At 50.4% G+C, this 21,950-nt stretch overlaps 26 non-coding genes across 26 annotated transcripts; 11 read left to right on the top strand and 15 right to left on the bottom strand.

Moving 5' to 3' along the window:
* Positions 1–1,253: 1,253 nt before the first annotated feature.
* TRNAR-CCU (transfer RNA arginine (anticodon CCU)) lies at positions 1,254–1,326 on the bottom strand. The gene has a single exon. It is a non-coding gene; the product is annotated as a tRNA-Arg (tRNA).
* A 694-nt stretch (positions 1,327–2,020) lies between these two features.
* TRNAA-AGC (transfer RNA alanine (anticodon AGC)) lies at positions 2,021–2,093 on the top strand. Its single transcript has one exon. It is a non-coding gene; the product is annotated as a tRNA-Ala (tRNA).
* A 600-nt stretch (positions 2,094–2,693) lies between these two features.
* TRNAR-CCU (transfer RNA arginine (anticodon CCU)) lies at positions 2,694–2,766 on the bottom strand. The gene has a single exon. It is a non-coding gene; the product is annotated as a tRNA-Arg (tRNA).
* A 694-nt stretch (positions 2,767–3,460) lies between these two features.
* TRNAA-AGC (transfer RNA alanine (anticodon AGC)) lies at positions 3,461–3,533 on the top strand. The gene has a single exon. It is a non-coding gene; the product is annotated as a tRNA-Ala (tRNA).
* A 601-nt stretch (positions 3,534–4,134) lies between these two features.
* On the bottom strand, positions 4,135–4,207 carry TRNAR-CCU (transfer RNA arginine (anticodon CCU)). Its single transcript has one exon. It is a non-coding gene; the product is annotated as a tRNA-Arg (tRNA).
* Positions 4,208–4,901: 694 nt separating this feature from the next.
* Positions 4,902–4,974, top strand: TRNAA-AGC (transfer RNA alanine (anticodon AGC)). The gene has a single exon. It is a non-coding gene; the product is annotated as a tRNA-Ala (tRNA).
* A 600-nt stretch (positions 4,975–5,574) lies between these two features.
* TRNAR-CCU (transfer RNA arginine (anticodon CCU)) lies at positions 5,575–5,647 on the bottom strand. The gene has a single exon. It is a non-coding gene; the product is annotated as a tRNA-Arg (tRNA).
* Positions 5,648–6,341: 694 nt separating this feature from the next.
* TRNAA-AGC (transfer RNA alanine (anticodon AGC)) lies at positions 6,342–6,414 on the top strand. The gene has a single exon. It is a non-coding gene; the product is annotated as a tRNA-Ala (tRNA).
* Positions 6,415–7,014: 600 nt separating this feature from the next.
* On the bottom strand, positions 7,015–7,087 carry TRNAR-CCU (transfer RNA arginine (anticodon CCU)). Its single transcript has one exon. It is a non-coding gene; the product is annotated as a tRNA-Arg (tRNA).
* Positions 7,088–7,781: 694 nt separating this feature from the next.
* On the top strand, positions 7,782–7,854 carry TRNAA-AGC (transfer RNA alanine (anticodon AGC)). Its single transcript has one exon. It is a non-coding gene; the product is annotated as a tRNA-Ala (tRNA).
* A 601-nt stretch (positions 7,855–8,455) lies between these two features.
* TRNAR-CCU (transfer RNA arginine (anticodon CCU)) lies at positions 8,456–8,528 on the bottom strand. The gene has a single exon. It is a non-coding gene; the product is annotated as a tRNA-Arg (tRNA).
* Positions 8,529–9,222: 694 nt separating this feature from the next.
* Positions 9,223–9,295, top strand: TRNAA-AGC (transfer RNA alanine (anticodon AGC)). Its single transcript has one exon. It is a non-coding gene; the product is annotated as a tRNA-Ala (tRNA).
* A 601-nt stretch (positions 9,296–9,896) lies between these two features.
* On the bottom strand, positions 9,897–9,969 carry TRNAR-CCU (transfer RNA arginine (anticodon CCU)). The gene has a single exon. It is a non-coding gene; the product is annotated as a tRNA-Arg (tRNA).
* A 1,367-nt stretch (positions 9,970–11,336) lies between these two features.
* On the bottom strand, positions 11,337–11,409 carry TRNAR-CCU (transfer RNA arginine (anticodon CCU)). Its single transcript has one exon. It is a non-coding gene; the product is annotated as a tRNA-Arg (tRNA).
* A 694-nt stretch (positions 11,410–12,103) lies between these two features.
* TRNAA-AGC (transfer RNA alanine (anticodon AGC)) lies at positions 12,104–12,176 on the top strand. Its single transcript has one exon. It is a non-coding gene; the product is annotated as a tRNA-Ala (tRNA).
* Positions 12,177–12,777: 601 nt separating this feature from the next.
* TRNAR-CCU (transfer RNA arginine (anticodon CCU)) lies at positions 12,778–12,850 on the bottom strand. The gene has a single exon. It is a non-coding gene; the product is annotated as a tRNA-Arg (tRNA).
* Positions 12,851–14,217: 1,367 nt separating this feature from the next.
* On the bottom strand, positions 14,218–14,290 carry TRNAR-CCU (transfer RNA arginine (anticodon CCU)). Its single transcript has one exon. It is a non-coding gene; the product is annotated as a tRNA-Arg (tRNA).
* A 694-nt stretch (positions 14,291–14,984) lies between these two features.
* Positions 14,985–15,057, top strand: TRNAA-AGC (transfer RNA alanine (anticodon AGC)). The gene has a single exon. It is a non-coding gene; the product is annotated as a tRNA-Ala (tRNA).
* Positions 15,058–15,657: 600 nt separating this feature from the next.
* TRNAR-CCU (transfer RNA arginine (anticodon CCU)) lies at positions 15,658–15,730 on the bottom strand. Its single transcript has one exon. It is a non-coding gene; the product is annotated as a tRNA-Arg (tRNA).
* Positions 15,731–16,424: 694 nt separating this feature from the next.
* TRNAA-AGC (transfer RNA alanine (anticodon AGC)) lies at positions 16,425–16,497 on the top strand. Its single transcript has one exon. It is a non-coding gene; the product is annotated as a tRNA-Ala (tRNA).
* Positions 16,498–17,098: 601 nt separating this feature from the next.
* On the bottom strand, positions 17,099–17,171 carry TRNAR-CCU (transfer RNA arginine (anticodon CCU)). The gene has a single exon. It is a non-coding gene; the product is annotated as a tRNA-Arg (tRNA).
* A 1,367-nt stretch (positions 17,172–18,538) lies between these two features.
* On the bottom strand, positions 18,539–18,611 carry TRNAR-CCU (transfer RNA arginine (anticodon CCU)). The gene has a single exon. It is a non-coding gene; the product is annotated as a tRNA-Arg (tRNA).
* A 694-nt stretch (positions 18,612–19,305) lies between these two features.
* Positions 19,306–19,378, top strand: TRNAA-AGC (transfer RNA alanine (anticodon AGC)). The gene has a single exon. It is a non-coding gene; the product is annotated as a tRNA-Ala (tRNA).
* A 600-nt stretch (positions 19,379–19,978) lies between these two features.
* Positions 19,979–20,051, bottom strand: TRNAR-CCU (transfer RNA arginine (anticodon CCU)). The gene has a single exon. It is a non-coding gene; the product is annotated as a tRNA-Arg (tRNA).
* Positions 20,052–20,745: 694 nt separating this feature from the next.
* Positions 20,746–20,818, top strand: TRNAA-AGC (transfer RNA alanine (anticodon AGC)). Its single transcript has one exon. It is a non-coding gene; the product is annotated as a tRNA-Ala (tRNA).
* A 601-nt stretch (positions 20,819–21,419) lies between these two features.
* On the bottom strand, positions 21,420–21,492 carry TRNAR-CCU (transfer RNA arginine (anticodon CCU)). Its single transcript has one exon. It is a non-coding gene; the product is annotated as a tRNA-Arg (tRNA).
* Between the last annotated feature and the right edge of the window lie 458 nt (positions 21,493–21,950).

The raw sequence follows: 21,950 nt of genomic DNA, 5'->3' as shown, positions 1-21,950 counted from the left end.
ACACGCGGGCAAAAGGCACCTGCTTGCACTCGGCTGGACACTTCCGCTTTATGGGACACACGATGGAAAGTGGACTCAATTCCCAGACCTAACTCTTACCTGTTTGGTATTCTGACGCTCGATTGTAAAATATGGCCAGCTGGTAAAAATGACAAAGGGCACTCCAGCGCTGGTCCTTTGGCTGCAAGCGGCGTGTCAGCGGCCTAAAACAGCAAGAAATAGCGAGAGAAATAAAGTGAGAAGCAAGCACCTTTTCAATTGGGCTCTCGGGTCTATGGGACTGGCGTGCAGCCTCTTGATCACAAGCGCAGGTCCAGCGTGAAAGGGCGTGGGAGTGGAGTCACTCTGCTATTAATACCTGGTTGGCCAATCCTCATTGCAATGGATGGCCATCTGCAGCTTTACTTGAAGCTCCACTGAAGGTATTTTGTTTTGGGCAAAGGGGTGAGATTGTGATTTCCTCTGCGGCAGATGAAGAGAAAGGGCTTTATGCACTACAGGTCCCTGGACAGCCAAGCAAGTGTGAGCCGGAGACTGTGCTTCAGCTCTGAAGCAGTGTATCGAAAGGCTTCTAGGAGGAGGGGAATTAGCTCAGATGGTAGAGAGCTCGCTTAGCATGCGAGAGGTAGCGGGATCGATGCCCGCATTCTCCAGCAAGACGCTTTTTCTTCATTTTCACTATTTTATTCAAAACTCACCAATCGTCGCAAATAAAGTCATGTGCTCGCTTCTGTTTTTTTTACTATCATCCTAAAAGTCTTCCGTCCACTTTCTGCTATCCCAAAGAGTCATCCGCGCGAGGGCCGGCAACAGGGGTGATACTGTGCAACAGGCGCATTGCATGGCATTGGTGACATATTCAGGAAATTCCACTTTGATGCCACCCAGGGCTGTTAACCTTTTATTTCATTTCAATACGATGCTTCGAATAATTGGTTCAAAGTGCGCAGCCTTTGCTCTTTTATTTCGTTTTCATCGGAGCAGGTCGGAGCTGGCAGAAGAGTGAGCCCTGTCTGCAGGAGCTCTGATTCCAGAAAGCATATTTTCCCTGTCTTTCTTACCACTCATCTGTGTCTCTTCGCTGACATGAGGGGTTGCTACACTCTGCAGTCTCCCGGCATTTAAAGTCTGCTACCAGCAGAGCACGTTCTGGACTTCACAGCGCCCAGCAAAGTACTAGCCTGCGCCCACCCCCTACTACCGCAAAAACCTTTTGCATGCTTTGGCAGAAGTGTGAACAAAATGCCACGAACCACCCCTGATGGGACTCGAACCCACAATCCCTGGCTTAGGAGGCCAGTGCCTTATCCATTAGGCCACTGGGGCAACTTAACAGAGAAGGGGAAAGTTCTTTCTTTTCCTCTTCTCTCACTGGAGTCACGGGTACTGGCCCACTGAAAAGGGCAAGTTGGCTCACGTCCAAAGCTGCAGTGTCCCAGCACACGCGGGCAAAAGGCACCTGCTTGCACTCGGCTGGACACTTCCGCTTTATGGGACACACGATGGAAAGTGGACTCAATTCCCAGACCTAACTCTTACCTGTTTGGTATTCTGACGCTCGATTGTAAAATATGGCCAGCTGGTAAAAATGACAAAGGGCACTCCAGCGCTGGTCCTTTGGCTGCAGGCGGCGTGTCAGCGGCCTAAAACAGCAAGAAATAGCGAGAGAAATAAAGTGAGAAGCAAGCACCTTTTCAATTGGGCTCTCGGGTCTATGGGACTGGCGTGCAGCCTCTTGATCACAAGCGCAGGTCCAGCGTGAAAGGGCGTGGGAGTGGAGTCACTCTGCTATTAATACCTGGTTGGCCAATCCTCATTGCAATGGATGGCCATCTGCAGCTTTACTTGTAGCTCCACTGAAGGTATTTTGTTTTGGGCAAAGGGGTGAGATTGTGATTTCCTCTGCGGCAGATGAAGAGAAAGGGCTTTATGCACTACAGGTCCCTGGACAGCCAAGCAAGTGTGAGCCGGAGACTGTGCTTCAGCTCTGAAGCAGTGTATCGAGAGCCTTCGAGGAGGAGGGGAATTAGCTCAGATGGTAGAGCGCTCGCTTAGCATGCGAGAGGTAGCGGGATCGATGCCCGCATTCTCCAGCAAGACGCTTTTTCTTCATTTTCACTATTTTATTCAAAACTCACCAATCGTCGCAAATAAAGTCATGTGCTCGCTTCTGTTTTTTTTACTATCATCCTAAAAGTCTTCCGTCCACTTTCTGCTATCCCAAAGAGTCATCCGCGCGAGGGCCGGCAACAGGCGTGATACTGTGCAACAGGCGCATTGCATGGCATTGGTGACATATTCAGGAAATTCCACTTTGATGCCACCCAGGGCTGTTAACCTTTTATTTCATTTCAATACGATGCTTCGAATAATTGGTTCAAAGTGCGCAGCCTTTGCTCTTTTATTTCGTTTTCATCGGAGCAGGTCGGAGCTGGCAGAAGAGTGAGCCCTGTCTGCAGGAGCTCTGATTCCAGAAAGCATATTTTCCCTGTCTTTCTTACCACTCATCTGTGTCTCTTCGCTGACATGAGGGGTTGCTACACTCTGCAGTCTCCCGGCATTTAAAGTCTGCTACCAGCAGAGCACGTTCTGGACTTCACAGCGCCCAGCAAAGTACTAGCCTGCGCCCACCCCCTACTACCGCAAAAACCTTTTGCATGCTTTGGCAGAAGTGTGAACAAAATGCCACGAACCACCCCAGATGGGACTCGAACCCACAATCCCTGGCTTAGGAGGCCAGTGCCTTATCCATTAGGCCACTGGGGCCACTCGACAGAGAAGGGGAAAGTTCTTTCTTTTCCTCTTCTCTCACTGGAGTCACGGGTACTGGCCCACTGAAAAGGGCAAGTTGGCTCACGTCCAAAGCTGCAGTGTCCCAGCACACGCGGGCAAAAGGCACCTGCTTGCACTCGGCTGGACACTTCCGCTTTATGGGACACACGATGGAAAGTGGACTCAATTCCCAGACCTAACTCTTACCTGTTTGGTATTCTGACGCTCGATTGTAAAATATGGCCAGCTGGTAAAAATGACAAAGGGCACTCCAGCGCTGGTCCTTTGGCTGCAGGCGGCGTGTCAGCGGCCTAAAACAGCAAGAAATAGCGAGAGAAATAAAGTGAGAAGCAAGCACCTTTTCAATTGGGCTCTCGGGTCTATGGGACTGGCGTGCAGCCTCTTGATCACAAGCGCAGGTCCAGCGTGAAAGGGCGTGGCAGTGGAGTCACTCTGCTATTAATACCTGGTTGGCCAATCCTCGTTGCAATGGATGGCCATCTGCAGCTTTACTTGTAGCTCCACTGAAGGTATTTTGTTTTGGGCAAAGGGGTGAGATTGTGATTTCCTCTGCGGCAGATGAAGAGAAAGGGCTTTATGCACTACAGGTCCCTGGACAGCCAAGCAAGTGTGAGCCGGAGACTGTGCTTCAGCTCTGAAGCAGTGTATCGAGAGCCTTCGAGGAGGAGGGGAATTAGCTCAGATGGTAGAGCGCTTGCTTAGCATGCGAGAGGTAGCGGGATCGATGCCCGCATTCTCCAGCAAGACGCTTTTTCTTCATTTTCACTATTTTATTCAAAACTCACCAATCGTCTCAAATAAAGGCATGTGCTCGCTTCTGTTTTTTTTTACTATCATCCTAAAAGTCTTCCGTCCACTTTCTGCTATCCCAAAGAGTCATCCGCGCGAGGGCCGGCAACAGGCGTGATACTGTGCAACAGGCGCATTGCATGGCATTGGTGACATATTCAGGAAATTCCACTTTGATGCCACCCAGGGCTGTTAACCTTTTATTTCATTTCAATACGATGCTTAGAATAATTGGTTCAAAGTGCGCAGCCTTTGCTCTTTTATTTCGTTTTCATCGGAGCAGGTCGGAGCTGGCAGAAGAGTGAGCCCTGTCTGCAGGAGCTCTGATTCCAGAAAGCATATTTTCCCTGTCTTTCTTACCACTCATCTGTGTCTCTTCGCTGACATGAGGGGTTGCTACACTCTGCAGTCTCCCGGCATTTAAAGTCTGCTACCAGCAGAGCACGTTCTGGACTTCACAGCGCCCAGCAAAGTACTAGCCTGCGCCCACCCCCTACTACCGCAAAAACCTTTTGCATGCTTTGGCAGAAGTGTGAACAAAATGCCACGAACCACCCCAGATGGGACTCGAACCCACAATCCCTGGCTTAGGAGGCCAGTGCCTTATCCATTAGGCCACTGGGGCCACTCGACAGAGAATGGGAAAGTTCTTTCTTTTCCTCTTCTCTCACTGGAGTCACGGGTACTGGCCCACTGAAAAGGGCAAGTTGGCTCACGTCCAAAGCTGCAGTGTCCCAGCACACGCGGGCAAAAGGCACCTGCTTGCACTCGGCTGGACACTTCCGGTTTATGGGACACACGATGGAAAGTGGACTCAATTCCCAGACCTAACTCTTACCTGTTTGGTATTCTGACGCTCGATTGTAAAATATGGCCAGCTGGTAAAAATGACAAAGGGCACTGCAGCGCTGGTCCTTTGGCTGCAGGCGGCGTGTCAGCGGCCTAAAACAGCAAGAAATAGCGAGAGAAATAAAGTGAGAAGCAAGCACCTTTTCAATTGGGCTCTCGGGTCTATGGGACTGGCGTGCAGCCTCTTGATCACAAGCGCAGGTCCAGCGTGAAAGGGCGTGGGAGTGGAGTCACTCTGCTATTAATACCTGGTTGGCCAATCCTCATTGCAATGGATGGCCATCTGCAGCTTTACTTGTAGCTCCACTGATGGTATTTTGTTTTGGGCAAAGGGGTGAGATTGTGATTTCCTCTGCGGCAGATGAAGAGAAAGGGCTTTATGCACTACAGGTCCCTGGACAGCCAAGCAAGTGTGAGCCGGAGACTGTGCTTCAGCTCTGAAGCAGTGTATCGAGAGCCTTCGAGGAGGAGGGGAATTAGCTCAGATGGTAGAGCGCTCGCTTAGCATGCGAGAGGTAGCGGGATCGATGCCCGCATTCTCCAGCAAGACGCTTTTTCTTCATTTTCACTATTTTATTCAAAACTCACCAATCGTCGCAAATAAAGTCATGTGCTCGCTTCTGTTTTTTTCACTATCATCCTAAAAGTCTTCCGTCCACTTTCTGCTATCCCAAAGAGTCATCCGCGCGAGGGCCGGCAACAGGCGTGATACTGTGCAACAGGCGCATTGCATGGCATTGGTGACATATTCAGGAAATTCCACTTTGATGCCACCCAGGGCTGTTAACCTTTTATTTCATTTCAATACGATGCTTCGAATAATTGGTTCAAAGTGCGCAGCCTGTGCTCTTTTATTTCGTTTTCATCGGAGCAGGTCGGAGCTGGCAGAAGAGTGAGCCCTGTCTGCAGGAGCTCTGATTCCAGAAAGCATATTTTCCCTGTCTTTCTTACCACTCATCTGTGTCTCTTCGCTGACATGAGGGGTTGCTACACTCTGCAGTCTCCCGGCATTTAAAGTCTGCTACCAGCAGAGCACGTTCTGGACTTCACAGCGCCCAGCAAAGTACTAGCCTGCGCCCACCCCCTACTACCGCAAAAACCTTTTGCATGCTTTGGCAGAAGTGTGAACAAAATGCCACGAACCACCCCAGATGGGACTCGAACCCACAATCCCTGGCTTAGGAGGCCAGTGCCTTATCCATTAGGCCACTGGGGCCACTCGACAGAAAAGGGGAAAGTTCTTTCTTTTCCTCTTCTCTCACTGGAGTCACGGGTACTGGCCCACTGAAAAGGGCAAGTTGGCTCACGTCCAAAGCTGCAGTGTCCCAGCACACGCGGGCAAAAGGCACCTGCTTGCACTCGGCTGGACACTTCCGCTTTATGGGACACACGATGGAAAGTGGACTCAATTCCCAGACCTAACTCTTACCTGTTTGGTATTCTGACGCTCGATTGTAAAATATGGCCAGCTGGTAAAAATGACAAAGGGCACTCCAGCGCTGGTCCTTTGGCTGCAGGCGGCGTGTCAGCGGCCTAAAACAGCAAGAAATAGCGAGAGAAATAAAGTGAGAAGCAAGCACCTTTTCAATTGGGCTCTCGGGTCTATGGGACTGGCGTGCAGCCTCTTGATCACAAGCGCAGGTCCAGCGTGAAAGGGCGTGGGAGTGGAGTCACTCTGCTATTAATACCTGGTTGGCCAATCCTCATTGCAATGGATGGCCATCTGCAGCTTTACTTGTAGCTCCACTGAAGGTATTTTGTTTTGGGCAAAGGGGTGAGATTGTGATTTCCTCTGCGGCAGATGAAGAGAAAGGGCTTTATGCACTACAGGTCCCTGGACAGCCAAGCAAGTGTGAGCCGGAGACTGTGCTTCAGCTCTGAAGCAGTGTATCGCGAGCCTTCGAGGAGGAGGGGAATTAGCTCAGATGGTAGAGCGCTCGCTTAGCATGCGAGAGGTAGTGGGATCGATGCCCGCATTCTCCAGCAAGACGCTTTTTCTTCATTTTCACTATTTTATTCAAAACTCACCAATCGTCGCAAATAAAGTCATGTGCTCGCTTCTGTTTTTTTTACTATCATCCTAAAAGTCTTCCGTCCACTTTCTGCTATCCCAAAGAGTCATCCGCGCGAGGGCCGGCAACAGGCGTGATACTGTGCAACAGGCGCATTGCATGGCATTGGTGACATATTCAGGAAATTCCACTTTGATGCCACCCAGGGCTGTTAACCTTTTATTTCATTTCAATACGATGCTTCGAATAATTGGTTCAAAGTGCGCAGCCTTTGCTCTTTTATTTCGTTTTCATCGGAGCAGGTCGGAGCTGGCAGAAGAGTGAGCCCTGTCTGCAGGAGCTCTGATTCCAGAAAGCATATTTTCCCTGTCTTTCTTACCACTCATCTGTGTCTCTTCGCTGACATGAGGGGTTGCTACACTCTGCAGTCTCCCGGCATTTAAAGTCTGCTACCAGCAGAGCACGTTCTGGACTTCACAGCGCCCAGCAAAGTACTAGCCTGCGCCCACCCCCTACTACCGCAAAAACCTTTTGCATGCTTTGGCAGAAGTGTGAACAAAATGCCACGAACCACCCCAGATGGGACTCGAACCCACAATCCCTGGCTTAGGAGGCCAGTGCCTTATCCATTAGGCCACTAGGGCCACTCGTCAGAAAAGGGGAAAGTTCTTTCTTTTCCTCTTCTCTCACTGGAGTCACAGGTACTGACCCACTGAAAAGGGCAAGTTGGCTCACGTCCAAAGCTGCAGTGTCCCAGCACACGCGGGCAAAAGGCACCTGCTTGCACTCGGCTGGACACTTCCGCTTTATGGGACACACGATGGAAAGTGGACTCAATTCCCAGACCTAACTCTTACCTGTTTGGTATTCTGACGCTCGATTGTAAAATATGGCCAGCTGGTAAAAATGACAAAGGGCACTCCAGCGCTGGTCCTTTGGCTGCAGGCGGCGTGTCAGCGGCCTAAAACAGCAAGAAATAGCGAGAGAAATAAAGTGAGAAGCAAGCACCTTTTCAATTGGGCTCTCGGGTCTATGGGACTGGCGTGCAGCCTCTTGATCACAAGCGCAGGTCCAGCGTGAAAGGGCGTGGCAGTGGAGTCACTCTGCTATTAATACCTGGTTGGCCAATCCTCGTTGCAATGGATGGCCATCTGCAGCTTTACTTGTAGCTCCACTGAAGTTATTTTGTTTTGGGCAAAGGGGTGAGATTGTGATTTCCCCTGCGGCAGATGAAGAGAAAGGGCTTTATGCACTACAGGTCCCTGGACAGCCAAGCAAGTGTGAGCCGGAGACTGTGCTTCAGCTCTGAAGCAGTGTATCGAGAGCCTTCGAGGAGGAGGGGAATTAGCTCAGATGGTAGAGCGCTCGCTTAGCATGCGAGAGGTAGCGGGATCGATGCCCGCATTCTCCAGCAAGACGCTTTTTCTTCATTTTCACTATTTTATTCAAAACTCACCAATCGTCTCAAATAAAGGCATGTGCTCGCTTCTGTTTTTTTTTACTATCATCCTAAAAGTCTTCCGTCCACTTTCTGCTATCCCAAAGAGTCATCCGCGCGAGGGCCGGCAACAGGCGTGATACTGTGCAACAGGCGCATTGCATGGCATTGGTGACATATTCAGGAAATTCCACTTTGATGCCACCCAGGGCTGTTAACCTTTTATTTCATTTCAATACGATGCTTAGAATAATTGGTTCAAAGTGCGCAGCCTTTGCTCTTTTATTTCGTTTTCATCGGAGCAGGTCGGAGCTGGCAGAAGAGTGAGCCCTGTCTGCAGGAGCTCTGATTCCAGAAAGCATATTTTCCCTGTCTTTCTTACCACTCATCTGTGTCTCTTCGCTGACATGAGGGGTTGCTACACTCTGCAGTCTCCCGGCATTTAAAGTCTGCTACCAGCAGAGCACGTTCTGGACTTCACAGCGCCCAGCAAAGTACTAGCCTGCGCCCACCCCCTACTACCGCAAAAACCTTTTGCATGCTTTGGCAGAAGTGTGAACAAAATGCCACGAACCACCCCAGATGGGACTCGAACCCACAATCCCTGGCTTAGGAGGCCAGTGCCTTATCCATTAGGCCACTGGGGCCACTCGACAGAGAAGGGGAAAGTTCTTTCTTTTCCTCTTCTCTCACTGGAGTCACAGGTACTGGCCCACTGAAAAGGGCAAGTTGGCTCACGTCCAAAGCTGCAGTGTCCCAGCACACGCGGGCAAAAGGCACCTGCTTGCACTCGGCTGGACACTTCCGCTTTATGGGACACACGATGGAAAGTGGACTCAATTCCCAGACCTAACTCTTACCTGTTTGGTATTCTGACGCTCGATTGTAAAATATGGCCAGCTGGTAAAAATGACAAAGGGCACTCCAGCGCTGGTCCTTTGGCTGCAGGCGGCGTGTCAGCGGCCTAAAACAGCAAGAAATAGCGAGAGAAATAAAGTGAGAAGCAAGCACCTTTTCAATTGGGCTCTCGGGTCTATGGGACTGGCGTGCAGCCTCTTGATCACAAGCGCAGGTCCAGCGTGAAAGGGCGTGGGAGTGGAGTCACTCTGCTATTAATACCTGGTTGGCCAATCCTCATTGCAATGGATGGCCATCTGCAGCTTTACTTGTAGCTCCACTGAAGGTATTTTGTTTTGGGCAAAGGGGTGAGATTGTGATTTCCTCTGCGGCAGATGAAGAGAAAGGGCTTTATGCACTACAGGTCCCTGGACAGCCAAGCAAGTGTGAGCCGGAGACTGTGCTTCAGCTCTGAAGCAGTGTATCGAGAGCCTTCGAGGAGGAGGGGAATTAGCTCAGATGGTAGAGCGCTCGCTTAGCATGCGAGAGGTAGCGGGATCGATGCCCGCATTCTCCAGCAAGACGCTTTTTCTTCATTTTCACTATTTTATTCAAAACTCACCAATCGTCGCAAATAAAGTCATGTGCTCGCTTCTGTTTTTTTTTACTATCATCCTAAAAGTCTTCCGTCCACTTTCTGCTATCCCAAAGAGTCATCCGCGCGAGGGCCGGCAACAGGCGTGATACTGTGCAACAGGCGCATTGCATGGCATTGGTGACATATTCAGGAAATTCCACTTTGATGCCACCCAGGGCTGTTAACCTTTTATTTCATTTCAATACGATGCTTCGAATAATTGGTTCAAAGTGCGCAGCCTTTGCTCTTTTATTTCGTTTTCATCGGAGCAGGTCGGAGCTGGCAGAAGAGTGAGCCCTGTCTGCAGGAGCTCTGATTCCAGAAAGCATATTTTCCCTGTCTTTCTTACCACTCATCTGTGTCTCTTCGCTGACATGAGGGGTTGCTACACTCTGCAGTCTCCCGGCATTTAAAGTCTGCTACCAGCAGAGCACGTTCTGGACTTCACAGCGCCCAGCAAAGTACTAGCCTGCGCCCACCCCCTACTACCGCAAAAACCTTTTGCATGCTTTGGCAGAAGTGTGAACAAAATGCCACGAACCACCCCAGATGGGACTCGAACCCACAATCCCTGGCTTAGGAGGCCAGTGCCTTATCCATTAGGCCACTGGGGCAACTTAACAGAGAAGGGGAAAGTTCTTTCTTTTCCTCTTCTCTCACTGGAGTCACGGGTACTGGCCCACTGAAAAGGGCAAGTTGGCTCACGTCCAAAGCTGCAGTGTCCCAACACACGCGGGCAAAAGGCACCTGCTTGCACTCGGCTGGACACTTCCGCTTTATGGGACACACGATGGAAAGTGGACTCAATTCCCAGACCTAACTCTTACCTGTTTGGTATTCTGACGCTCGATTGTAAAATATGGCCAGCTGGTAAAAATGACAAAGGGCACTCCAGCGCTGGTCCTTTGGCTGCAAGCGGCGTGTCAGCGGCCTAAAACAGCAAGAAATAGCGAGAGAAATAAAGTGAGAAGCAAGCACCTTTTCAATTGGGCTCTCGGGTCTATGGGACTGGCGTGCAGCCTCTTGATCACAAGCGCAGGTCCAGCGTGAAAGGGCGTGGGAGTGGAGTCACTCTGCTATTAATACCTGGTTGGCCAATCCTCATTGCAATGGATGGCCATCTGCAGCTTTACTTGTAGCTCCACTGAAGGTATTTTGTTTTGGGCAAAGGGGTGAGATTGTGATTTCCTCTGCGGCAGATGAAGAGAAAGGGCTTTATGCACTACAGGTCCCTGGACAGCCAAGCAAGTGTGAGCCGGAGACTGTGCTTCAGCTCTGAAGCAGTGTATCGAGAGGCTTCTAGGAGGAGGGGAATTAGCTCAGATGGTAGAGAGCTCGCTTAGCATGCGAGAGGTAGCGGGATCGATGCCCGCATTCTCCAGCAAGACGCTTTTTCTTCATTTTCACTATTTTATTCAAAACTCACCAATCGTCGCAAATAAAGTCATGTGCTCGCTTCTGTTTTTTTTACTATCATCCTAAAAGTCTTCCGTCCACTTTCTGCTATCCCAAAGAGTCATCCGCGCGAGGGCCGGCAACAGGGGTGATACTGTGCAACAGGCGCATTGCATGGCATTGGTGACATATTCAGGAAATTCCACTTTGATGCCACCCAGGGCTGTTAACCTTTTATTTCATTTCAATACGATGCTTCGAATAATTGGTTCAAAGTGCGCAGCCTTTGCTCTTTTATTTCGTTTTCATCGGAGCAGGTCGGAGCTGGCAGAAGAGTGAGCCCTGTCTGCAGGAGCTCTGATTCCAGAAAGCATATTTTCCCTGTCTTTCTTACCACTCATCTGTGTCTCTTCGCTGACATGAGGGGTTGCTACACTCTGCAGTCTCCCGGCATTTAAAGTCTGCTACCAGCAGAGCACGTTCTGGACTTCACAGCGCCCAGCAAAGTACTAGCCTGCGCCCACCCCCTACTACCGCAAAAACCTTTTGCATGCTTTGGCAGAAGTGTGAACAAAATGCCACGAACCACCCCTGATGGGACTCGAACCCACAATCCCTGGCTTAGGAGGCCAGTGCCTTATCCATTAGGCCACTGGGGCAACTTAACAGAGAAGGGGAAAGTTCTTTCTTTTCCTCTTCTCTCACTGGAGTCACGGGTACTGGCCCACTGAAAAGGGCAAGTTGGCTCACGTCCAAAGCTGCAGTGTCCCAGCACACGCGGGCAAAAGGCACCTGCTTGCACTCGGCTGGACACTTCCGCTTTATGGGACACACGATGGAAAGTGGACTCAATTCCCAGACCTAACTCTTACCTGTTTGGTATTCTGACGCTCGATTGTAAAATATGGCCAGCTGGTAAAAATGACAAAGGGCACTCCAGCGCTGGTCCTTTGGCTGCAGGCGGCGTGTCAGCGGCCTAAAACAGCAAGAAATAGCGAGAGAAATAAAGTGAGAAGCAAGCACCTTTTCAATTGGGCTCTCGGGTCTATGGGACTGGCGTGCAGCCTCTTGATCACAAGCGCAGGTCCAGCGTGAAAGGGCGTGGGAGTGGAGTCACTCTGCTATTAATACCTGGTTGGCCAATCCTCATTGCAATGGATGGCCATCTGCAGCTTTACTTGTAGCTCCACTGAAGGTATTTTGTTTTGGGCAAAGGGGTGAGATTGTGATTTCCTCTGCGGCAGATGAAGAGAAAGGGCTTTATGCACTACAGGTCCCTGGACAGCCAAGCAAGTGTGAGCCGGAGACTGTGCTTCAGCTCTGAAGCAGTGTATCGAGAGCCTTCGAGGAGGAGGGGAATTAGCTCAGATGGTAGAGCGCTCGCTTAGCATGCGAGAGGTAGCGGGATCGATGCCCGCATTCTCCAGCAAGACGCTTTTTCTTCATTTTCACTATTTTATTCAAAACTCACCAATCGTCGCAAATAAAGTCATGTGCTCGCTTCTGTTTTTTTTTACTATCATCCTAAAAGTCTTCCGTCCACTTTCTGCTATCCCAAAGAGTCATCCGCGCGAGGGCCGGCAACAGGCGTGATACTGTGCAACAGGCGCATTGCATGGCATTGGTGACATATTCAGGAAATTCCACTTTGATGCCACCCAGGGCTGTTAACCTTTTATTTCATTTCAATACGATGCTTCGAATAATTGGTTCAAAGTGCGCAGCCTTTGCTCTTTTATTTCGTTTTCATCGGAGCAGGTCGGAGCTGGCAGAAGAGTGAGCCCTGTCTGCAGGAGCTCTGATTCCAGAAAGCATATTTTCCCTGTCTTTCTTACCACTCATCTGTGTCTCTTCGCTGACATGAGGGGTTGCTACACTCTGCAGTCTCCCGGCATTTAAAGTCTGCTACCAGCAGAGCACGTTCTGGACTTCACAGCGCCCAGCAAAGTACTAGCCTGCGCCCACCCCCTACTACCGCAAAAACCTTTTGCATGCTTTGGCAGAAGTGTGAACAAAATGCCACGAACCACCCCAGATGGGACTCGAACCCACAATCCCTGGCTTAGGAGGCCAGTGCCTTATCCATTAGGCCACTGGGGCAACTTAACAGAGAAGGGGAAAGTTCTTTCTTTTCCTCTTCTCTCACTGGAGTCACGGGTACTGGCCCACTGAAAAGGGCAAGTTGGCTCACGTCCAAAGCTGCAGTGTCCCAACACACGCGGGCAAAAGGCACCTGCTTGCACTCGGCTGGACACTTCCGCTTTATGGGACACACGATGGAAAGTGGACTCAATTCCCAGACCTAACTCTTACCTGTTTGGTATTCTGACGCTCGATTGTAAAATATGGCCAGCTGGTAAAAATGACAAAGGGCACTCCAGCGCTGGTCCTTTGGCTGCAAGCGGCGTGTCAGCGGCCTAAAACAGCAAGAAATAGCGAGAGAAATAAAGTGAGAAGCAAGCACCTTTTCAATTGGGCTCTCGGGTCTATGGGACTGGCGTGCAGCCTCTTGATCACAAGCGCAGGTCCAGCGTGAAAGGGCGTGGGAGTGGAGTCACTCTGCTATTAATACCTGGTTGGCCAATCCTCATTGCAATGGATGGCCATCTGCAGCTTTACTTGTAGCTCCACTGAAGGTATTTTGTTTTGGGCAAAGGGGTGAGATTGTGATTTCCTCTGCGGCAGATGAAGAGAAAGGGCTTTATGCACTACAGGTCCCTGGACAGCCAAGCAAGTGTGAGCCGGAGACTGTGCTTCAGCTCTGAAGCAGTGTATCGAGAGGCTTCTAGGAGGAGGGGAATTAGCTCAGATGGTAGAGAGCTCGCTTAGCATGCGAGAGGTAGCGGGATCGATGCCCGCATTCTCCAGCAAGACGCTTTTTCTTCATTTTCACTATTTTATTCAAAACTCACCAATCGTCGCAAATAAAGTCATGTGCTCGCTTCTGTTTTTTTTACTATCATCCTAAAAGTCTTCCGTCCACTTTCTGCTATCCCAAAGAGTCATCCGCGCGAGGGCCGGCAACAGGGGTGATACTGTGCAACAGGCGCATTGCATGGCATTGGTGACATATTCAGGAAATTCCACTTTGATGCCACCCAGGGCTGTTAACCTTTTATTTCATTTCAATACGATGCTTCGAATAATTGGTTCAAAGTGCGCAGCCTTTGCTCTTTTATTTCGTTTTCATCGGAGCAGGTCGGAGCTGGCAGAAGAGTGAGCCCTGTCTGCAGGAGCTCTGATTCCAGAAAGCATATTTTCCCTGTCTTTCTTACCACTCATCTGTGTCTCTTCGCTGACATGAGGGGTTGCTACACTCTGCAGTCTCCCGGCATTTAAAGTCTGCTACCAGCAGAGCACGTTCTGGACTTCACAGCGCCCAGCAAAGTACTAGCCTGCGCCCACCCCCTACTACCGCAAAAACCTTTTGCATGCTTTGGCAGAAGTGTGAACAAAATGCCACGAACCACCCCTGATGGGACTCGAACCCACAATCCCTGGCTTAGGAGGCCAGTGCCTTATCCATTAGGCCACTGGGGCAACTTAACAGAGAAGGGGAAAGTTCTTTCTTTTCCTCTTCTCTCACTGGAGTCACGGGTACTGGCCCACTGAAAAGGGCAAGTTGGCTCACGTCCAAAGCTGCAGTGTCCCAGCACACGCGGGCAAAAGGCACCTGCTTGCACTCGGCTGGACACTTCCGCTTTATGGGACACACGATGGAAAGTGGACTCAATTCCCAGACCTAACTCTTACCTGTTTGGTATTCTGACGCTCGATTGTAAAATATGGCCAGCTGGTAAAAATGACAAAGGGCACTCCAGCGCTGGTCCTTTGGCTGCAGGCGGCGTGTCAGCGGCCTAAAACAGCAAGAAATAGCGAGAGAAATAAAGTGAGAAGCAAGCACCTTTTCAATTGGGCTCTCGGGTCTATGGGACTGGCGTGCAGCCTCTTGATCACAAGCGCAGGTCCAGCGTGAAAGGGCGTGGGAGTGGAGTCACTCTGCTATTAATACCTGGTTGGCCAATCCTCATTGCAATGGATGGCCATCTGCAGCTTTACTTGTAGCTCCACTGAAGGTATTTTGTTTTGGGCAAAGGGGTGAGATTGTGATTTCCTCTGCGGCAGATGAAGAGAAAGGGCTTTATGCACTACAGGTCCCTGGACAGCCAAGCAAGTGTGAGCCGGAGACTGTGCTTCAGCTCTGAAGCAGTGTATCGAGAGCCTTCGAGGAGGAGGGGAATTAGCTCAGATGGTAGAGCGCTCGCTTAGCATGCGAGAGGTAGCGGGATCGATGCCCGCATTCTCCAGCAAGACGCTTTTTCTTCATTTTCACTATTTTATTCAAAACTCACCAATCGTCGCAAATAAAGTCATGTGCTCGCTTCTGTTTTTTTTACTATCATCCTAAAAGTCTTCCGTCCACTTTCTGCTATCCCAAAGAGTCATCCGCGCGAGGGCCGGCAACAGGCGTGATACTGTGCAACAGGCGCATTGCATGGCATTGGTGACATATTCAGGAAATTCCACTTTGATGCCACCCAGGGCTGTTAACCTTTTATTTCATTTCAATACGATGCTTCGAATAATTGGTTCAAAGTGCGCAGCCTTTGCTCTTTTATTTCGTTTTCATCGGAGCAGGTCGGAGCTGGCAGAAGAGTGAGCCCTGTCTGCAGGAGCTCTGATTCCAGAAAGCATATTTTCCCTGTCTTTCTTACCACTCATCTGTGTCTCTTCGCTGACATGAGGGGTTGCTACACTCTGCAGTCTCCCGGCATTTAAAGTCTGCTACCAGCAGAGCACGTTCTGGACTTCACAGCGCCCAGCAAAGTACTAGCCTGCGCCCACCCCCTACTACCGCAAAAACCTTTTGCATGCTTTGGCAGAAGTGTGAACAAAATGCCACGAACCACCCCAGATGGGACTCGAACCCACAATCCCTGGCTTAGGAGGCCAGTGCCTTATCCATTAGGCCACTGGGGCCACTCGACAGAGAAGGGGAAAGTTCTTTCTTTTCCTCTTCTCTCACTGGAGTCACGGGTACTGGCCCACTGAAAAGGGCAAGTTGGCTCACGTCCAAAGCTGCAGTGTCCCAGCACACGCGGGCAAAAGGCACCTGCTTGCACTCGGCTGGACACTTCCGCTTTATGGGACACACGATGGAAAGTGGACTCAATTCCCAGACCTAACTCTTACCTGTTTGGTATTCTGACGCTCGATTGTAAAATATGGCCAGCTGGTAAAAATGACAAAGGGCACTCCAGCGCTGGTCCTTTGGCTGCAGGCGGCGTGTCAGCGGCCTAAAACAGCAAGAAATAGCGAGAGAAATAAAGTGAGAAGCAAGCACCTTTTCAATTGGGCTCTCGGGTCTATGGGACTGGCGTGCAGCCTCTTGATCACAAGCGCAGGTCCAGCGTGAAAGGGCGTGGCAGTGGAGTCACTCTGCTATTAATACCTGGTTGGCCAATCCTCGTTGCAATGGATGGCCATCTGCAGCTTTACTTGTAGCTCCACTGAAGGTATTTTGTTTTGGGCAAAGGGGTGAGATTGTGATTTCCTCTGCGGCAGATGAAGAGAAAGGGCTTTATGCACTACAGGTCCCTGGACAGCCAAGCAAGTGTGAGCCGGAGACTGTGCTTCAGCTCTGAAGCAGTGTATCGAGAGCCTTCGAGGAGGAGGGGAATTAGCTCAGATGGTAGAGCGCTTGCTTAGCATGCGAGAGGTAGCGGGATCGATGCCCGCATTCTCCAGCAAGACGCTTTTTCTTCATTTTCACTATTTTATTCAAAACTCACCAATCGTCTCAAATAAAGGCATGTGCTCGCTTCTGTTTTTTTTTACTATCATCCTAAAAGTCTTCCGTCCACTTTCTGCTATCCCAAAGAGTCATCCGCGCGAGGGCCGGCAACAGGCGTGATACTGTGCAACAGGCGCATTGCATGGCATTGGTGACATATTCAGGAAATTCCACTTTGATGCCACCCAGGGCTGTTAACCTTTTATTTCATTTCAATACGATGCTTAGAATAATTGGTTCAAAGTGCGCAGCCTTTGCTCTTTTATTTCGTTTTCATCGGAGCAGGTCGGAGCTGGCAGAAGAGTGAGCCCTGTCTGCAGGAGCTCTGATTCCAGAAAGCATATTTTCCCTGTCTTTCTTACCACTCATCTGTGTCTCTTCGCTGACATGAGGGGTTGCTACACTCTGCAGTCTCCCGGCATTTAAAGTCTGCTACCAGCAGAGCACGTTCTGGACTTCACAGCGCCCAGCAAAGTACTAGCCTGCGCCCACCCCCTACTACCGCAAAAACCTTTTGCATGCTTTGGCAGAAGTGTGAACAAAATGCCACGAACCACCCCAGATGGGACTCGAACCCACAATCCCTGGCTTAGGAGGCCAGTGCCTTATCCATTAGGCCACTGGGGCCACTCGACAGAAAAGGGGAAAGTTCTTTCTTTTCCTCTTCTCTCACTGGAGTCACGGGTACTGGCCCACTGAAAAGGGCAAGTTGGCTCACGTCCAAAGCTGCAGTGTCCCAGCACACGCGGGCAAAAGGCACCTGCTTGCACTCGGCTGGACACTTCCGCTTTATGGGACACACGATGGAAAGTGGACTCAATTCCCAGACCTAACTCTTACCTGTTTGGTATTCTGACGCTCGATTGTAAAATATGGCCAGCTGGTAAAAATGACAAAGGGCACTCCAGCGCTGGTCCTTTGGCTGCAGGCGGCGTGTCAGCGGCCTAAAACAGCAAGAAATAGCGAGAGAAATAAAGTGAGAAGCAAGCACCTTTTCAATTGGGCTCTCGGGTCTATGGGACTGGCGTGCAGCCTCTTGATCACAAGCGCAGGTCCAGCGTGAAAGGGCGTGGGAGTGGAGTCACTCTGCTATTAATACCTGGTTGGCCAATCCTCATTGCAATGGATGGCCATCTGCAGCTTTACTTGTAGCTCCACTGAAGGTATTTTGTTTTGGGCAAAGGGGTGAGATTGTGATTTCCTCTGCGGCAGATGAAGAGAAAGGGCTTTATGCACTACAGGTCCCTGGACAGCCAAGCAAGTGTGAGCCGGAGACTGTGCTTCAGCTCTGAAGCAGTGTATCGAGAGGCTTCTAGGAGGAGGGGAATTAGCTCAGATGGTAGAGAGCTCGCTTAGCATGCGAGAGGTAGCGGGATCGATGCCCGCATTCTCCAGCAAGACGCTTTTTCTTCATTTTCACTATTTTATTCAAAACTCACCAATCGTCGCAAATAAAGTCATGTGCTCGCTTCTGTTTTTTTTACTATCATCCTAAAAGTCTTCCGTCCACTTTCTGCTATCCCAAAGAGTCATCCGCGCGAGGGCCGGCAACAGGGGTGATACTGTGCAACAGGCGCATTGCATGGCATTGGTGACATATTCAGGAAATTCCACTTTGATGCCACCCAGGGCTGTTAACCTTTTATTTCATTTCAATACGATGCTTCGAATAATTGGTTCAAAGTGCGCAGCCTTTGCTCTTTTATTTCGTTTTCATCGGAGCAGGTCGGAGCTGGCAGAAGAGTGAGCCCTGTCTGCAGGAGCTCTGATTCCAGAAAGCATATTTTCCCTGTCTTTCTTACCACTCATCTGTGTCTCTTCGCTGACATGAGGGGTTGCTACACTCTGCAGTCTCCCGGCATTTAAAGTCTGCTACCAGCAGAGCACGTTCTGGACTTCACAGCGCCCAGCAAAGTACTAGCCTGCGCCCACCCCCTACTACCGCAAAAACCTTTTGCATGCTTTGGCAGAAGTGTGAACAAAATGCCACGAACCACCCCTGATGGGACTCGAACCCACAATCCCTGGCTTAGGAGGCCAGTGCCTTATCCATTAGGCCACTGGGGCAACTTAACAGAGAAGGGGAAAGTTCTTTCTTTTCCTCTTCTCTCACTGGAGTCACGGGTACTGGCCCACTGAAAAGGGCAAGTTGGCTCACGTCCAAAGCTGCAGTGTCCCAGCACACGCGGGCAAAAGGCACCTGCTTGCACTCGGCTGGACACTTCCGCTTTATGGGACACACGATGGAAAGTGGACTCAATTCCCAGACCTAACTCTTACCTGTTTGGTATTCTGACGCTCGATTGTAAAATATGGCCAGCTGGTAAAAATGACAAAGGGCACTCCAGCGCTGGTCCTTTGGCTGCAGGCGGCGTGTCAGCGGCCTAAAACAGCAAGAAATAGCGAGAGAAATAAAGTGAGAAGCAAGCACCTTTTCAATTGGGCTCTCGGGTCTATGGGACTGGCGTGCAGCCTCTTGATCACAAGCGCAGGTCCAGCGTGAAAGGGCGTGGGAGTGGAGTCACTCTGCTATTAATACCTGGTTGGCCAATCCTCATTGCAATGGATGGCCATCTGCAGCTTTACTTGTAGCTCCACTGAAGGTATTTTGTTTTGGGCAAAGGGGTGAGATTGTGATTTCCTCTGCGGCAGATGAAGAGAAAGGGCTTTATGCACTACAGGTCCCTGGACAGCCAAGCAAGTGTGAGCCGGAGACTGTGCTTCAGCTCTGAAGCAGTGTATCGAGAGCCTTCGAGGAGGAGGGGAATTAGCTCAGATGGTAGAGCGCTCGCTTAGCATGCGAGAGGTAGCGGGATCGATGCCCGCATTCTCCAGCAAGACGCTTTTTCTTCATTTTCACTATTTTATTCAAAACTCACCAATCGTCGCAAATAAAGTCATGTGCTCGCTTCTGTTTTTTTTACTATCATCCTAAAAGTCTTCCGTCCACTTTCTGCTATCCCAAAGAGTCATCCGCGCGAGGGCCGGCAACAGGCGTGATACTGTGCAACAGGCGCATTGCATGGCATTGGTGACATATTCAGGAAATTCCACTTTGATGCCACCCAGGGCTGTTAACCTTTTATTTCATTTCAATACGATGCTTCGAATAATTGGTTCAAAGTGCGCAGCCTTTGCTCTTTTATTTCGTTTTCATCGGAGCAGGTCGGAGCTGGCAGAAGAGTGAGCCCTGTCTGCAGGAGCTCTGATTCCAGAAAGCATATTTTCCCTGTCTTTCTTACCACTCATCTGTGTCTCTTCGCTGACATGAGGGGTTGCTACACTCTGCAGTCTCCCGGCATTTAAAGTCTGCTACCAGCAGAGCACGTTCTGGACTTCACAGCGCCCAGCAAAGTACTAGCCTGCGCCCACCCCCTACTACCGCAAAAACCTTTTGCATGCTTTGGCAGAAGTGTGAACAAAATGCCACGAACCACCCCAGATGGGACTCGAACCCACAATCCCTGGCTTAGGAGGCCAGTGCCTTATCCATTAGGCCACTGGGGCCACTCGACAGAGAAAGGGAAAGTTCTTTCTTTTCCTCTTCTCTCACTGGAGTCACGGGTACTGGCCCACTGAAAAGGGCAAGTTGGCTCACGTCCAAAGCTGCAGTGTCCCAGCACACGCGGGCAAAAGGCACCTGCTTGCACTCGGCTGGACACTTCCGCTTTATGGGACACACGATGGAAAGTGGACTCAATTCCCAGACCTAACTCTTACCTGTTTGGTATTCTGACGCTCGATTGTAAAATATGGCCAGCTGGTAAAAATGACAAAGGGCACTCCAGCGCTGGTCCTTTGGCTGCAGGCGGCGTGTCAGCGGCCTAAAACAGCAAGAAATAGCGAGAGAAATAAAGTGAGAAGCAAGCACCTTTTCAATTGGGCTCTCGGGTCTATGGGACTGGCGTGCAGCCTCTTGATCACAAGCGCAGGTCCAGCGTGAAAGGGCGTGGCAGTGGAGTCACTCTGCTATTAATACCTGGTTGGCCAATCCTCGTTGCAATGGATGGCCATCTGCAGCTTTACTTGTAGCTCCACTGAAGGTATTTTGTTTTGGGCAAAGGGGTGAGATTGTGATTTCCTCTGCGGCAGATGAAGAGAAAGGGCTTTATGCACTACAGGTCCCTGGACAGCCAAGCAAGTGTGAGCCGGAGACTGTGCTTCAGCTCTGAAGCAGTGTATCGAGAGCCTTCGAGGAGGAGGGGAATTAGCTCAGATGGTAGAGCGCTTGCTTAGCATGCGAGAGGTAGCGGGATCGATGCCCGCATTCTCCAGCAAGACGCTTTTTCTTCATTTTCACTATTTTATTCAAAACTCACCAATCGTCTCAAATAAAGGCATGTGCTCGCTTCTGTTTTTTTTTACTATCATCCTAAAAGTCTTCCGTCCACTTTCTGCTATCCCAAAGAGTCATCCGCGCGAGGGCCGGCAACAGGCGTGATACTGTGCAACAGGCGCATTGCATGGCATTGGTGACATATTCAGGAAATTCCACTTTGATGCCACCCAGGGCTGTTAACCTTTTATTTCATTTCAATACGATGCTTAGAATAATTGGTTCAAAGTGCGCAGCCTTTGCTCTTTTATTTCGTTTTCATCGGAGCAGGTCGGAGCTGGCAGAAGAGTGAGCCCTGTCTGCAGGAGCTCTGATTCCAGAAAGCATATTTTCCCTGTCTTTCTTACCACTCATCTGTGTCTCTTCGCTGACATGAGGGGTTGCTACACTCTGCAGTCTCCCGGCATTTAAAGTCTGCTACCAGCAGAGCACGTTCTGGACTTCACAGCGCCCAGCAAAGTACTAGCCTGCGCCCACCCCCTACTACCGCAAAAACCTTTTGCATGCTTTGGCAGAAGTGTGAACAAAATGCCACGAACCACCCCAGATGGGACTCGAACCCACAATCCCTGGCTTAGGAGGCCAGTGCCTTATCCATTAGGCCACTGGGGCCACTCGACAGAGAAGGGGAAAGTTCTTTCTTTTCCTCTTCTCTCACTGGAGTCACGGGTACTGGCCCACTGAAAAGGGCAAGTTGGCTCACGTCCAAAGCTGCAGTGTCCCAGCACACGCGGGCAAAAGGCACCTGCTTGCACTCGGCTGGACACTTCCGCTTTATGGGACACACGATGGAAAGTGGACTCAATTCCCAGACCTAACTCTTACCTGTTTGGTATTCTGACGCTCGATTGTAAAATATGGCCAGCTGGTAAAAATGACAAAGGGCACTCCAGCGCTGGTCCTTTGGCTGCAGGCGGCGTGTCAGCTGCCTAAAACAGCAAGAAATAGCGAGAGAAATAAAGTGAGAAGCAAGCACCTTTTCAATTGGGCTCTCGGGTCTATGGGACTGGCGTGCAGCCTCTTGATCACAAGCGCAGGTCCAGCGTGAAAGGGCGTGGGAGTGGAGTCAC

This window comes from Ambystoma mexicanum, chromosome 5q (genome assembly GCF_040938575.1).
Source record: "Ambystoma mexicanum isolate Mex_15411 chromosome 5q, UKY_AmexF1_1, whole genome shotgun sequence".
Taxonomy (NCBI): domain Eukaryota; kingdom Metazoa; phylum Chordata; class Amphibia; order Caudata; family Ambystomatidae; genus Ambystoma; species Ambystoma mexicanum.
Note: the sequence above shows the minus strand (reverse complement) of the source record. Positions and strands in the feature narration are given on the sequence as shown.